Consider the following 13,296-nt stretch of genomic DNA (forward strand, 5'->3'; position numbering starts at 1 on the left):
TTGCCACCCCAGATTCATGCAGTAACTTCCTCTGTCATATATAGTTCAGTAGGCTGGGTGACCACTCATTTTTTGTTCCGGATAAGCAGCTGAACTTAACAAAGATTTCTTAGGAGCAAATAACAATACTTTAAAAAAAATATTTCAAGAGAGAAAAAAATATCCGCAAACCATTTAGAGTCTCTCAGTCTTTTCTGCCTCTCTCAATTTAGCATTGCTCACACTGCCTAATGGGCTTCCATTTGGCTATTTACTTCACTTATATGACAAAAAAGCTTTCATCATTAGTGCAGTATTAATGATGATTATTTTTATACTGTCTGCTTCATTATGACATCTGGATATTTTGGTCTGGTTTTAGCAGAAATAAAGAAAATCAGCTAAATTGCTTGGTGGAGACAAAAAAAAATTATAATTTGCTAGAGAATTCGCCATCAGGTACCAATCTGGGAGAGGAGGTGAGGGAGATCTTGTCAGCAAGAACTTCACAAGTACTTATTGGATTTATGGGAAGTGATGGGAATGAAGATTCATGTCTGCTAATGTCTAGGTGACCAGCCTTTGCTTTGTGTTACCTGAAGGGTTGTGGCATTATCTTGCCATGGATGTCCACGATTCTTTTATTATTTGATAAGCATATGTTAAGTACCTACTATGTGCAAGTCCCGTGTCTTTGTAATAGCTAGCATTCATGTAGTACTTTAAGCTTGGCAAAATGCTTTAATATGATATCTCACTTAATCTCCACCACAACCCTATGATCCAGATATTGTTATTATCTTCATTTTAGAGATGGGATTGATAGAGGTAAAGACTTACCTTGAAGCCTCATTCTGCCGAAAAACAAAATAAAACAAAATAAATTATCTTATCCACTCTGGACTTGCTTGGATTCTGGATCCAATTCTGACCAACAGGGAAGACATTCTTGGTGATGTGAAAATGATTGGAAGTTTGGAAGGAAGTGATCATGCCACCTTAGAGTTTCTTATAGCCAAGGAAGAAAACACTGGACCTGGTCAGACATATGCCCCAGATTTTAGATTAGCAGGTCTTAAACTTACACCAACAATAAATATGAACTTATAGCTAGTCGATTTAGAAAGGAAGGTGGTTTAAGGTCTCTGGAAGAAAAGAGACTCTGAAAAATAAAATTATGATGTAATAAAAAAGGCTTCTATTGAGGGGGAAAAAGGAGAGAACATCTGAAGAGACCATAGTGTCTGCACAGGGAGATCTCCAGTGATCTCAGATTTTTAAAAGGATTATGTACAAAGGATGGAAAGAGGAGCATATGACCAAGGTCAAACACAAAAGAGCAGTATGTCCCTATAGGAATATTGTCCTCAAAGTTAAAGGGCAGAATTGTAAAAGTCCCATTAGATTGTGAGCACCTTGAGGGTAGGGACTGTTTTTTGCCGCTTTTTGTATCTTCCACAGTCCCTGGCACTAGTAGGTGCTCAAATAATGTTTGCTGATTGATTTGAGAATGACCTTAGACTTGTGAAAAATGTTAATGACAGTTAAAAAAATTTTTTAAAGTTATATCTGAAACAAGAAGAATAAAGAATGGATAAGTCTACTGCTTGGAGTAAATGACATAGTAACAGATCATATTTTTTTTATTTTTTTAAGGCAATTGGGGTTAAGTGACTTGCCCAGGGTCACACAGCTAGTAAGTGTCAAGTGTTTGGTCTGAGGCCGGATTTGAACTCAGGTACTCCTTGACTTCAGGACCAGTGCTCTATCCACTGCGCCACCCAGCTGCCCCCCATATTAACAGATCATGGAAGGAAAGAACTCTTTAACGATGATCTCATTTCTATACTCTCTATCAAGGTGTATGCTCTTTGAACTCCAATGGGTAGACCAAATGTGGTTAAAAAGGAGCTGAAGCTCCAGGTAGATAAGGAGACAAGAAATGAGTACCGACCTAGTTGCTCTAAGTCCCGTAGCTTGGACAAATTGCATCCCAAACAAACTTGATTCTTTCAAGTCCCAGCTAAAATCCCACCTTCTACAGGAAGCCTTTCTAAATACCTCTTAATTCTAATGCCTTCCTTTTGTTGATTAGTTTTTATCATGTATGTAGCTTATTTGTAAGCTCTGTGAGGGCAGACCTTTCTTCATGTTGTCAGCACTTTGCACAGTGCCTGGAACACAGTAGGCGCTTACTAAATGTTTATTGAATGATCGGACATTGAAAGAATTTTCAGATGTAATCATTGGTAATCTTTGACTAATTGCAAGAAAAGGGAAAATTGTCAGAAAAATGATCTGGATATGCAGTCTCTGTATTGGGAATTCAGGTCTGTTGTACCACATTGAAAGAGAGAGGTTGAGAAACTAGAATGAGGGGTCTAGAAATCATGCTTTATGAGTAATGGCTGAAGAAATGGAGAGCTCAGACAGACAAGCAAGCAGAGGCATATATAACTGGCTTTAAACATTTGAAAGTTTATCATGTGGAAAAAGGATTGTAAATCTTTATTATGTGTCAGTCCAGAGGACAGATTTTCGCTTGATCTAAGCAGGCAGTTTCTAACAATTAGGATTGTTTAATAATGGAATGTACTACCTTTAAATTTTTATTTTTAAAAGACTGGGTCTCCCTATGTTGCCCAGGTTGAAAATTCAATGGCTACCCATGGGCCTAATCCCAATACTGACTGGCATGGGAGCTTTGGTCTGCTCTGTTTCTGATCTAGGCTGGTTTTCCCCCTCCTTAGGCTGCCTAGCTCCCAGGGGCCTTACCATATAATGATGCTGGGCTTAGTGAAGACACTCTAGCAATCTAGTTCACAGCAAGTCAGAATTTCCCAGCTCAAGAGATCTGCCAGTCTCAGCCAGTCCAGTAGCTGGGATTTCAGATGTGCACCACCATGCCCAGATGGGTTGTCTTGTAAGGTGAAAAGCCTCCTCTCTCTCCCCTCAGCTCTTACTGGATGTGTTCAAGCAGAAGGGCTAGCTGTGACCATTTGTCAGGGGATACTGTATAATCTGGGGTTCATGAACTTATTTTTAAAATATTTTGATCACTATATTTTGATTTGATTAGTTTCCTTTGTAATTCTATGTGGTTTATTTCCTTCCTTGAGTAACTTGAACAGGATCATGCACTGGGGTTACAAAATCATATGAAAGATAGTCCCTGACGGTAAGAAACTTACATTCTACTGGAGGGGAGATACCAAATGTTCACCTATAAATACATAAAATGTGTAAAACAAATAGACAGAGGCACATGTTCTCAGGTTTCCCTCACCTCAAGGTCAGCCCCTATTCACTATGGAATATTGCCTTCCACAATCAGACTGAAAGTCAAACTCTTCTAAGTTGTTACTTAAGTGGATCGAATGCTCCATGATTCGTTCAGGTCAGCATTCAGAACCTAGAACATCACAGACATCCAATAAATATTGGTCGAATCAAAGCATAGCTCAGATCTCATCATTCTGCTGCGTAAAAACTTTTGATGGCTTCCAATCATTCATAGAATAAAGTTGAAATTCCTTAGTTTAGCACTTGGGGATGTCTACAATCTGATTCCAACCTAATTTTTTTCTAGATTTATTTCGCACTAATCTGCCATGTATTCTATACTATGGCAAAAATGGGCTCTCCTTGCCACCCTCTGAGCTTTTTCCTCCCTGCCCCACACCTCTCAAATTTCTCGGGTCTTTGCTTTTGTTCATTCCTTTTTCCATGTCCTGATATGTCCCACTCTTATCTCTACCTGCTAATATCTGATCCATTGGTCAAGGCTCAGTTCAAATGAAACTTCCTCTATGAAGTCTTTCTTGATCCACCTACCCAAGTAATCACTCCTTTTTTATTTGAATATTTCTTTGTATTTCTATTATGCACTTATATTTTAATTTGTATTGTGATTATCTGAGTATGTGTTTTATCTCCCTTTATAGAGTATGAACTCAGTGAACACAGAGACCATGCCTTATTTATCATACCTTCCCTTTCCCTTTCCCCTCACCCCCAACGTTCAGCACAAGTTGAAAGTTAATAAAATCATACAAATTTCCTGTAGTTTAGATTTACCTGGAACCCTTACTCTCTGAAGTACCGTCAAACAGATGCTCCATTGCTAACCTTGCTCAGGGGAACCTTCTGAGGATTAAGTGATGCTTGCAGTGTGCCCACACAAGCGTTCAATACAGACCAGGGGAAATGCAGTCAGTGTGTAACTGAGTCTCTTCACAAAGCAGGGAAATGAGAATCACTGGACTTCTAAGGGTGCCCTGCCTCAGTCCTATGTGAAAAGAAAACTAACCGTATTTGTCTCTTCCAGCTTTGGTATTTTCATTTTTTATGTTATATTTAAAAATTCATTGTCTAGAAGTGCTAGCTTGAGACAGACGTAATTTGGTCTTTTTCAAAGCTCATCTAACCAGACATCTATGCTAATGGAAAAATAATCATAATATTTTCACTGAATGCAGGCACTTGTTGGTATATGTTGGTAAATTGCATTTATTAATGATTCATCACATCATTTTTTTTTGCTTCCTACATTAAAAACCTTCACTACAATAATTTCATTCACATGTGTGTCTTCCCCCACACCTCCTTTTTTTCTTCCTTGGCCACTTTCACATAGTTTACATAGAACATATTTGTTGGCATATAGATATGAATTATGACCATAAATGGATGTTTCTCAGGAAGCCTGGTGGTGGAAAGATTACCTTTAAAAGTTGCCTCCAAGGTACAGTGAATGATCGATCACCTCGGGTCTGATGCTGATGAGGTCTGGGCAGTGACTCAGGGGACATAACAGGTGAAGACTGGAGTCTATCGGTTGGTGTATACACACATGAACCCACGAAGGCTCATATACATACAATCAGTCCACAATTTCATCCCCTCAACTTAAAATGATCTTTTTTTCACCTTTTTCCAGCCTCCAATAGCTATTTTTACCTCTGCTTCAAAGTCCAGCCACCTCCTGGCTGTCATAATCTTTCACTTTCTCCTGTGGATATCAATGAAGCAGGATTCATCTGGGATATAGCACCTTTAAAAAAGCTGCCACACCCACATTCTTTGGGGGCCTTGTCAATTTATTGGGACCCTCCTATTTCAATGAGTCATTTTTTCATCTCTAAAATTCCTTCCTCCTGTTCTGTCATTGTCCCTACCTCACTCACCTCAATTCCGCATCAGCCCGCCATTTAACTCCTTCATTTCTACTCACTTCCAAACCATCCCTTGCATTTGGAGGAAGTCCTAAAACCATGGTGACTGGGTCCTTTACAAATTCATGCTTGTCTAATTTCAACTGGGCCTTTACTACTGGGAAGCCTTTATTTATCTCTGATTAGATTCCTATCATTCTCCCCACTGTGGCTGTGCTAAAGCATCTCTCTCCTCAAGTTTCTCATCCTCAATCCCCTCTCTTTGCAGATGATAAATTCTTCTCATTTCTCCATCTTATCCTCTCCCCTTTTGATGCCATAAGAGGACAATGTAGGCCACCTCCTTTGTTTATCAAATGAAATAATTACTGTAGAACAGTGTCTGGCACATAGTAAGTGCTATATAAATGTTTATTATTATTATAGTCCTAAAATTGGGTTAAAATAAGCTTTACAAATGTTAGATGGGAGAGGCATAAGAAGACGAGAATTCATGTGAAAAAGACCTAGGGATTCTGTGGATTGTATGTAGGTTATGGCAGCAGCGCCACCCCCAAACAAATCCACAAACTCTTGCGATCTTGGGCTGCATAAAGACAGTTTCCAGAATATTAGAAGTGATAGTCTTTTGTACTTTGTCAGGATCACACTACATCATCTGAAGTGATGCCGTTCCTCAGGACTTCTACTGTCTCTTGACTATAAGTGCTCTTCCCTGTCCTTGAACTGTGACCCAGAAGTGGTCATAGGCAATGGAGTTGCCAAACAGCGTCAGGTACCGCATCCAATGGTAGCACAGATGTCCCTTGTCATCTCTTTGTGAGCGGTTGCAAAGCCTTCTGACTATCTCTGCCTTGAGAGTTCCTGAAGCTGCTGCTGTTTCTGTCACCACCACCTAGTCTCACCACTGGCTTTTCATCCATGTGGGCTCCAGGCTAGCCTCCTCCCCCATGTCACAGATCCAACTTTCTGAACTCCCAACTTGCCTGGTGTTGGAAGAATGTCTCACTCTGACTTTTTTTTGGCTCTGCCACTCCAGAATTTGATTTGAGGTGTGATTTTAAAGTTGTTTGGAGGGAAATGTTAGGACGGCTCAGTTGAGCACTTTCTCTACTCTGCCATCCTGGCTCTAGATGGTAAGTTCTAAAAGGGCAGGAATCTTTGTATCTTTCTCATAACTTACACATTGCTCCGAGCATATTAGGCACGTACTTAATGATTGTTGAATTAATAAACAAACTTCCCTTCCAATCATTGCCTTCTTTCCCTCCAAGGAAAAATGAATACAATTGCCTTCCCTGCCACTTTCACACTTGTCTTTTATGTTGCCTTTTTGTAACATTTTTTACCTCCAAAGATACAGAAGTGGCACATTACCTGATGGGTTTCTGTTCAGATGAATGCAATTGGTGCCCAAAATGTTGGAGTGAGCTAGAGGCTGCCCATTTTGATCTTTCAGTAGGAAAAAAAGACAACAAATTTATATAGTGATTACATGTGATGACTCATTGGTAGGGGTCCTCTGTCCAGCAAAGCACAATACAGTTCTGAGGTGGACCCTAGTCTGGTCTGATTGAACAGCCATGGCTGAAGAATCCAATCCTCAGCAGCCGAAATGGAGAAGAACCTGTTTGACTAGCTTGACAAGGCTAAACCTTGGAGGAAAGATATAACCCAATACTATGTCCACACCTGAAATCTTCTCAGCTTGGTTGGGCCTATCAGAATTTATGCTTCACTAGAAAATGTTGCTTTCTTTGTAGCCTCCTGGGATTGCTAAATAGTGAAGAGGAAACCTGACTTTATCAAAATATTTTATTAAGAGGAGCAAACCTCATAACCTATGTCTTGCATTTCTGCCATTGTAGTGAGAGTTCCCATCTCTCTTCCAGGACCATTAGCATGCTTTAGCATAGTTAGTAAGTCAACTAGCATTTATTAAGTGCTTACTAAGTGAGTTCAAATCCAGTTCAGACACTTACTAGCTGTGTGGCCCTGGGCAAGTTACTTAACCCCTATTTGCCTCAGTTTCTCCTCTGTAAAATGGGGGCGCACTAGAGAAAGAAATGGCAAAACGCTCCAGTAGCTTTGTCAAGAAAACCTCATGGACAAAAGTCCATGGAGTCATGTAGAGTTGGACACAACTGAATGACTGAACAACAACAAAATGCCAAGTGCTCAGGATGCAAAAAAATGCAGAACAACAATAGTAACAACTCCCCTTCCCCCCAAAGTCCCACTCCTCACCCTTAAGGAGCTAACATTCTAATGGGGGAGACAAGTAGCTGCTGGATTGCTGGTCCAAGCTCCAGCTTGGCAATGTGTGTTCTCTGTTGCCCTGGCAACCTTCATATTGTTCTTTTGTATTAGTGATCTAAGTCATTTTTCTGGGTTACATATACTGTGGTTTCCACTGATTCTGAATTCCTGTATTTCCTTGTGGTTGAGTTCCCATCCTCCAGTTAGTTTGGTAAACCCTGTGTGTAAGTCCCAAGGACCAGAACCCTTTATTCTTCCCTCTGCCTGTCTTATCTTATGTTCTTTTGATCATATGCTCATAATAAATGATACAGTTTTAAAACAAAGCCAGGAAGGTTATTGTAAATACCAGTGAGGGGCCTTCTTCACCTCCCACAGCCTAACAAATCCCTGCCTTTAGCCAGTTAACTTCATGCAACAATGAGTCATCAGAGGACTTTGGTGGAAGAATATACCATTCAATGACTCTGGAAGAGAGAGTGAGACTGATGACTGAGGAACTCTGCCTCACTTAAACCCAATTCACAGGAGAGTCAAGACATTCCCCGTGATGTCACTTGGTCCTCTTTGAAAACAAAAGCAAACAACAACCCTATTACTATTTTGATCTAGCATATAAGGAAATAGGTTCAGGGAATTTACTCAAGGTCATACAGACTTCTAGTAAATTAAAGCTCTAGAAGTCAAACCCAGGTCTTCTGACCCCATAGCCCATGCTCTTTCCACTATATCATTTTTTGGAGGAAGGGCAAAAAAGGGAAGAACATATTGCTTTTTACCATTGTTGTTTCCCTGAAGATTTGTCCCACATTTTGTCTCCAGGAAACTGGAGAAGGAACACATCAGATTTAACTCTGAATTTAAAGTCATGGTTTATAGCCATCATATGCAACTGGGTGTCACTATCCAGTAGGGGCTGGTGTTACCGTAGGCTCAGACTGTCACTCTAGCATGACTGGTTTAGACTTGTAAAGTAATCTCCGGGTGGCTGAGGGGAATGTGTATTAAGCACAAGAGAAGGGAAAGATATTGAAGAAGGCAAGTTGGTAGGATCCAATAATGTCCTGTGTGAGGCAAGAGAGTGGAGAGTAAACGGCTTCCTTTCCTATGATTAACTTACTGGGTAACCTTGGCCATATATATCATTCCCCCTTCTCTGGGACTCAGTTTACTTATCTATAAATTGGTGGAGTTAGACTATATGGTTTCTAAGACTCTTTCTGCTTCTGAGATTGTCTGATTATTATACTTTTAGGTAGCTAATTATATTATACAGTTATACAATATATGAGTGTATGGTTGGGAGTCCGTATGTTATTCTCAGAAGCTAGGCAGAATTATAAATACTATTCTTCTTAGAAACCAGAGTTTGTGGAGAAGGGCTCTAATTTTCCTCATATGAGCCAGGCCCCCTCTGAGGCAGAATCCTGAGATTGCCACCAGTTAATTCACCCTCCAGGCAATTTGCTTATAGGGGAAGTAGGAAAAAAAAGAAAATGGCCTCTCTGCTGCTCTTCCCTTCTGAGGGAATCACTTGGACAACTGAGAGACGTAAACTTTTCCCTCTCCATTTCCAAGAACCTCATGAGTCTTTGACATAAGGCCCAGCTGCTGGAAGGCCTGTAGCTTTGGAGCATATTGGCAATAAGTAGCCTCTTCCTTGATGCAAAGAAGGATTTGGAAACAGAGACTGTGCTAAAGGTAGAGATTTTCAAGGAGGTAAGTAGGTTATATGGAGAAGAATGTATGTGGGGAGCAGTTAATAGAAAGCAGACCTGAGAATCAGGGAAGCTTGAGTTCATTGCTCACATCTAAGAGGTTCTGGCTCTGTAACCCTGGGGAAGTCACAAGGACTCTCAGCATATCTCTCTAAGACCATAAGATACGCTGATCTACACTGGGAGAGGTGATCTCCTTGCTAGGCGTTCCCTTCACCAATGAAATGACAGAGGTGGATCAAAGCAGTCACATAGTAGACAGCCACACAGTTTTTCTAGTATTATCCTTCCCTACTTTACAAAAGGGTGCTTGGAGAAGTCTGAGGGCAGCAGAAATTCTGGAAAATCTTGAAGACTGGGGAGGGAGAGGAATGGAGGCAATGATACTTTAGGTCCACCAAGAAAACCATCCAAAACATATTTATTAAAGCTTGTTAATAGTTGAGAGGGTAGTTGTGTATGCGCATATGGCCCAATGAGATAAAATGTCTTGCTGTCTCATGCTGTGTGGATATGCAGATACCCTCTGGGGACACAAAGGATGCAGGTATACTTCATGGGATTTTTTTACTCTCTTGGCTTGTGGCCTGTACTTAACGAAACCTGGTATACTGTTCTTTCTACCTCAGAACAGACTAAGACTATCTCCCCATTTGAAGGCATTCTCTTCATAATGTTCTAGTTCAATACAATTCAGTGAGCATCTAGGGCAGTTAGGTGGTGAGTGGATAGAGCTCTGGGCCTGCAGTCAGGAAGACGTGAGTTCAAATATGGCATCAGACACTAGTTGTGTGGCTCTGGGCAAATCATTTAGCTAAATGCATGTACATAAAAAATAGAGTTAGACTTGGAAGGGACTTTTTTTTTTTAGACAGTTGGGGTTAGATGACTTGCCCAAGGTCACACAACTAGTATGTGTCAAGTGTTTGGTCTGAGGCCGAATTTGAACTCAGGTCCTCCTGACTTCAGGGCCAGTGCTCTATCCAATGCACCACCTAGCTGGCCCATTGGAAGAGACTTTAAAGACCGTTGAGTCTAACCCATTCATTTTACAGATGAGGAAACTGAGGTACAGAGAGATTAAGTAGTTTGACCATGCTCATGATGACTTTTTTTTTTTATGATTGACAGTTAGAAGCTGTAGGGTTCTGATAGCTTCCCTGGTGTTGGGTTGGGATCAGCAAGGCTGGGACTTTAGGAAGATGCTAGGTTGCTTTCTTCAGCTCCTTTCAGATGAATGCTGCAGGGTGCTTATCTGCCTGGGCCCTTTGTAGTGCTGCTTCCCTTATTTTTGCTGAGGCACTGGGAGACCCATTGGCTGGGCTGTTGCACTGCTGTTCCCCGTCTTTCTTCTAGTTCAGCTGTTCCAGGGTTTTTTATTCCTGGGGTGATATTTTCTGGGTTTTCAGAGGTTGATGGGGGCAGGGTGAGAGCAACTACCTTTTTACTCCGCCATCTTCCACTCAAACCATTTTCCAGTCAAGTGGCAAAGTTTTATTGTAACACCAATAGAAGTAAGTGAGATTCTTAGGGAACCTGTCCATGCTCATGATACCTTAAGGTCATGTCTAAGAAAAATTCCTCTCCATTGAATGATGCGAAACTCTTTTATTTGTGGTGTGTAACCAATATACTGTTATAGTATAAGAACTGTAGGGATGCCATACAAGGTAAAATACATGGTCCAACCAGACTGGCAGTAATGACAGGGGACATCTTTGTGGGAGAGCATGGTTATGTGCAGGATATCTACCTTGAGGTTGATTCAGCATTCCTGATTTTCCTGTAAACTCTCCCTAGTATGGTGGAGAGGAAAGACCTACTGGACTTGCAGCCAGGACACCTGGTTTGAGTCTTGATTCTGATACTTATAAGATATATAATCATGGACAAGTTACATAATTCCTCATTTAGAAAAAGTTTGTAATTCTTTTACTACTTATCCCTATAGGCTTCTGGAGAGAAAATGTAGATACAGCATTACATAATTTTAAGCCACTCCACATTATTAATAAACTCTTCTGGTTGGGATGGGAGTCATGACTAGAATGTGGCTCTGGAAACATACACCTTATTCAAAAAGAACAAGGTAAGTAAAAAGGCTGGGAGAGGAGTATGTGTTAAGATGGTGTATACCATGTGAGGAAATTCAGTGACCAGGAGGGGGAAACATGGTGAACATCTGGATGAAGATCAATAAAGGCAGAAACGTAATGAATATTGAAGTATGCTACAGACCACCTGGATAGAAAGAAGAAATATAGGAGCATGGGAAATAAATCACATGCATGGCACAGAGACATGATGTAGCAGTGACAGGGTACTCTATTTATTTGGCCATCTGTCTGACCTCTGTCTCTGCAAAAATCAGAGCAGCTCATCTTGACTTGCCTTCATGGTAATTTCATACTTCAAAAGGTAGAACCAGAGAGAGGAAACTTCCTATTTGGTGTTTGGTTGTCACCAGCAAAGAAGAGCTGAACAGAAATAATGGGAGCTGTGCTGAGTAATGATCATTCCATTTTAGAATTAGTGATAGAATTAAAGAAAGCTGGGCATACAGAATTTGGCATGTATTCTAGATTTTGGGAGATTTGGGGTTTAGAGAAAGGATAAGAATATACCATGGATTAAAATCTCCATGGGAGTTTAGCTCAGGAGGGGTTGGGAGCTCTCAAGAATGAAATTCTCGATACAAAGAGGGAAATAGAGAGTTACTAAAGAGACCAGCATATCATTGACCAATTTCAATTTTAAAAAGCCATGTGCAGAAAATGGAAGCACTAGGAGGTAACAGAAGATGAATACAAAAGTGTGTCATGATCTTGTCATGACAAGCTGAGATTGGCTGCTCAGGATAGATGGCATGATTGTAAAGGACTACAGAGAGAAGATTGAACTATTCATTCTTAATTTACTTCTGTTGACTCTGCCAAGGAGAATGATCTTTGGAATGGGAAAAACAGTATGACATCCCAAATGGGAAACAGAAACCTCAGATAACTACCAAGATAGCAGATGAGTTTTTATCTATTCTTGATGATTTTAAGTCACCAGGCTGAAAAGAATTACTTGATGAGCTTTCATTAATGAGCCAGTCAGTGATTTCTGAAAAAATCAGGAAAGATGTCATAGAACTTGAACAGGGCAAATGTTAGCCTAGTTTTCAAAAAAGGGAAGACAGTAGAGTCTGCAGATTAGAGGTCAGTGAGCTTGACATCAATTCTTGGCAGGAACATAAAGAGATGATTTGTAAACATGTAGAAAAAGATTCTGTGATTTCAAAGAAATAACATAATTTCACCAGTCAATAAGCATTTATTAAGGGTTTACAATGTGCCAGACCCTATACCAGACACTGGAGATACAAGGACAAAAATAAAATATATCCCGTCCTCAAGGAGCTTACATTCAGTTGGAGGTAATAATATGTGTGTATGTGTACACACACACACACACAAGGGTATATATAAATAGAATGCCAGACACTTTTTTTTGAGGAGGGGAGGGACAGGTTCTAGAAGCTAAAAGTCTAATGTGTGAGGTGGTCCTTGAGACAGGATTAAGGCCAGGTCACATCAGACAACCTTATTTTCTATTGTGATAGAGTAAGTAGCCTGGGTAATGGTGTGGAAATAATTTTATTTAGAATTTTGGAAAGTTTTTGATTAAGTCTTTCATGCTATTCTTATAGCATGGCACAGCTCAGAAATTTGGAATTAGTGGAATGGCTCAGAGTAGTTATTGATGGTTTGATATCTAGTCTTTAATTGAATTCTCAGGGATTTGTGGTTGGCCTGTACCACTTCACCTTTTTATTAGTGACTTGGATAAAGACATATTTGGATCAGTGACTTAGATAAAGGCTCATAAAATTTGAAGATGACAGAAAACTAGGATAGTTGATTAATGTTAGATGACAAAGGAAAGGTCCAAAAAGATACCAATAAGTTAGTATGTTGGGGTTGAATCTAATAAAATAATATTTTGTAAGGAGAAATGTTCTCTTAGACTTTTGTTTTTAAGAAATTCATTTCACAAGTATATATGTGGGAAATGTAGGCGGATAGTAGTTTATCTGAAAAAAGGCAGGGAAATTGTAGTGGACCACAAATTCATTATGAATCATTGTGATATGGAAGGCCCGAAACTAATGTAACCTTAGG

The sequence above is a fragment of the Phascolarctos cinereus genome, unplaced genomic scaffold (assembly GCF_003287225.1).
Source record: "Phascolarctos cinereus isolate Bilbo 61053 unplaced genomic scaffold, phaCin_HiC Scaffold_9;HRSCAF=440, whole genome shotgun sequence".
Taxonomy (NCBI): Eukaryota; Metazoa; Chordata; class Mammalia; order Diprotodontia; family Phascolarctidae; genus Phascolarctos; species Phascolarctos cinereus.